General features: G+C 35.7%; 1 long non-coding RNA gene across 1 annotated transcript; it reads left to right on the top strand.

The window, feature by feature from the left end:
- The first annotated feature begins 1,937 nt into the window (after positions 1 to 1,937).
- LOC119774769 lies at positions 1,938 to 3,244 on the top strand. Its single transcript, XR_005279577.1, has 2 exons — positions 1,938 to 2,097; positions 2,815 to 3,244. It is a non-coding gene; the product is annotated as an uncharacterized LOC119774769 (long non-coding RNA).
- The last annotated feature ends 611 nt before the right edge of the window (positions 3,245 to 3,855 follow it).

Here is a 3,855-nt window from a genome sequence, read left to right as displayed (position 1 = left end):
AAATAAGGGTTGAAACTAATGATTATTCTGCAAATTGATTAATCTGTTGATTATTTTTTTGATGAATTGATTAATATTCAGATCACCCAAAGGTTCCTAAAAGTAGATTTTTTTACGAAATGACCCCAGGTGAAACAGAAACGTTTCCTCTTGAGGAGTTCTGGATGGAGAATATTGACAGACTAAAAGTTTTTTTTGTCTTAAATGCAAAATGTTTACATATTTTTTCATTATCTTGGTATTTGCTGCTCTGCCAGTAGCAGAGCAGCAAATATATAGTATATATATATATATATATATATATATATATATATATATATATATATATAGTATATATATATATATATATATATATATATATATATATATATATGTGTATATGTAGGAGACAGAGAACATGAGCTATGGGGATCATCAAACCTCCACTGGCTCAACTAAGCAAGTTTTTTCTCATTGCACTAATAACACTTTTAATAAGAAATGTTCCTGTTAATTTAATTTTAACAGCAGTTGCTCCATGGCTGTAGAAAGCATTATGGGAAAAGGTTGGTGATATGCAGGAAAATATACAGAAAACAAGTCAGACCGGCAAATTTTCTGGAAGACAAGTGTCCCCTTTATTGTCATTTTATTAGTACAATATAAAATGTTTTTACATGACAGAATGCATGGCGATGGATCAAAAACAGTGAAGTAGGCTACATTTATGATTATATTCTCAGAAAAAAATTAATTAATTAATAAGCTTGGTTGGAGACAAGAAAGAACATAAAGGGAAAAGTCGGACTGCCTCTGCCGGATTCGAACCTGCCACGAAGCAAAAAATTCGCATTGAAGGCGGTTACTTAACCCACTACTAATTGGTGACACATTCATACTAATCCCGGTAAATCCAAAACATCAGTTGGCGATGCAAAACGTTTTTACATGAAAATAGGCATGGAATGGATTCAAAATAACAGCAAAGTGTATGCAGTGGATATATTCCTAACATTAAGTCTTTGTGAAACGGCAATGCAGTGAATTTTGGCAATGCTGCAACTTTGAGCTCTGTGCAGTTTTCCACAAAGCAGATCTATGCTGAACTTTCTTGGTCTGGCTGCCTTGATCAGCCATTGGATGCAACCAGTTCAAATGCATTGGCTGTGGGAAAAGAAGGAAGGACATCATTATCATATTAGGAAAACGCGCGTTAAATACGCGCGTTCCGACCGACACAACGCGCGTATTTAACGCGCGTTCTGACCGACACAACGCGCGTATTTAACGCGCGTCTTGCGGTACTATCATGACGAGCGTAAAAGGCGGCGCTTGTTGGTAAAAGACGGCGTAAAAAGCGGCGTAATCTCGGGAGAACGCGCGTTTTTTGCGTGTTAACTTCAATCTTAACGCGAGAATTCAATGCGAAATGTGACCTTCTTGGCTTGCCATAACGTATGGCAAGCCAAGAAGGTCATATTTCGCATTGAATTGTCGCGTTAAAATACGGACGTGCAGGCCAAACGTGAGGTATGAATGGGCCTTGAAACACTCCACACGTATCCGTATCCGTGTTTTACGTGAGGTATGTATGGGCCTTTAATTTCGTTAACGAAAACTAAACGAAAATATTTTCGTCAACGCACATTTTTCACCCAACGAAAACTAGACGAGACGAGACGAAAATCCCCACTAATAACTAATAACTGGGAGTAAATCAGAAATATTTTTCGTTGACTAATAAAGACGAGACGAAAATGCAGTTTGGTAAATAAAGACTGGACTAAAATCTATGGACATTTTAGTTCACGAACAAAGACGAGACGAAAATTACATATTATTATTTTATGGTTTTTTCAAATCCTATCTCCTGCTCCGCCTCCTCCTTGTCAGCTCCCACACACCCACTTTCAAACCTGGAGCGGGCGGCACAGAGTAGCCTACTCTGGGGCTCGGGAGAAAGAGGATACGTGCTATATGGACTCATTTTCACTTCATTGAAGTGGAGAACAAAACCAAATGCTTGATTTTAGTCGAAGGGAAGGAATGTGGCCACATGATAGCTGGAAAAAACACAACCTGAAGAGACACGTCGCAGTTCAACACAAAGACATTACGGTAAGTTAACAGAAATATTGGTGGTGGTTGTTTATAATGTAACATTAATCAACAGCTATAATGTCCTAATGATAAACTAACTGATGTTGGCTAACTTTCATAGCATTTAGTATCAAGGCTGGCTATGTTACGTTAGCTTGTTAGCACGTAGCGACCGTAGCCACTTGTTGATAGAACTTACTGGCCGGGCAACTATAGTTTCAGTTACATTGCAAGTTTGATTAAAGCAGACAGACGCTTTAGGTACACTAGGAGCAGCAAGTGAACTATAGTTAACACAAAACACCTCGGCAGCTACACATGTATGCTAAATGCTAAAACCAACTGAAACTATCGGTCTTTGACAGTGTGTATCAGGATAAGAAAATTAAAATAATATGCCACACATAATTCAGAACAACTTTAACCTAGATTTTCATACACAAAATAGCCATTGCTAGGGGAACCACTGCGGGGATTTGGATGAAAAACATCAATATTAATCAATATTAATGCAACCAAAATGCATGCACACATAAAAATGCCTGCAATTTATTCCTGCATAAAATGATAGTTACGGTAGGTTGTTTGTATGAGTTTGAAATGGATTGTCAAATGTAGTTTTTACAGAGACTTAGTTTTTGTTAAGGAAAAAAAGAGACCTATATGCTACTTATACACTTGGAATTCCTGTTATGCTGTGCATCTATCCTGACATTGTATTAATTTCTGTTCCAGATTGAAGATACACCGACCACCAACAACCACCCAGAAACAATGACAGGCCAGCTATACAAGCTTCCTTAATTGCCCACACCAAATACAAAGCTGACTCTCAGGACCAGCAAGCTATGCCTTGTTTCACATAAATACTGTACCTTTATAAACCATGTGAACTAGCTGGCAGGAAAGCACTTTTGTTGTATCAGTTGGAGTTATTTTTTTCACATCATTGATCTCAAATCTATTTATTTCTATCTATTTATTTTATTATTCTATGTGAACTAGCTTTAAACAGTCAGCACTTGTGTTAAGTTCATAAAACACTTTATTTTATTTATTTGTTTCCTTTGTCAGGTGTATTTTATTTGTTTTAATGCAAGCATTTGTGTTTGTGTCTTTAAACCTTAACAATGTTCAAAATAAATATGCAAATATTGTCAGAACATCTTCCATGTCTGCATTTGTTCCTTAAAATAGTGGGGGGGTTTTTATCAAAAAGATGAGAGAAAATGTTGAAATGTGAAATCATTTTAGGAAATGTTAAATATTATCTGCTGACAAAAAAGTAAAAGGTTAAAATTATGTCCTGACTAAAACTAGACTAAAATGTTGACGGTTTTTGTTGACTAAAACTAAACTAATAAAATTATGTTTTCTTGGACTAAAATAAAGACTAAAATGCTCGACTTATAGTCGACTAAAACTAGACTAAATAAAAATGAGATGATGTCGACTAAATGTGATAAAAACTAACAAGCGATGCTGAAACTGGACTAAGACTAAAACTAAATTTAAAAATGGCTGCTAAAATTAACACTAGTAGGAGGTAACATAGGGAAATGTAGCAGCCAGATTTTGGTAATGAAATAAAATTTTCTGATTAGTCTAAGCGCCCAAAGCAACACTTCTGTTTAGGTTTTCGGGGTTTATTCTATTCTATTTTATTCCTCGTTTGGAACAGGCACTAGAAATAATCGTACATTTCAACTCTTTTTTTTTTTTTTTTTTGAGTGGCACAGAGTCAAAAATAAATACAAACCCTTTGTCACAATACTT

This window comes from Cyprinodon tularosa, unplaced genomic scaffold (assembly GCF_016077235.1).
Source record: "Cyprinodon tularosa strain WSP-4 unplaced genomic scaffold, ASM1607723v1 ctg83, whole genome shotgun sequence".
NCBI classification, from domain to species: Eukaryota; Metazoa; Chordata; class Actinopteri; order Cyprinodontiformes; family Cyprinodontidae; genus Cyprinodon; species Cyprinodon tularosa.
Note: the sequence above shows the minus strand (reverse complement) of the source record. Positions and strands in the feature narration are given on the sequence as shown.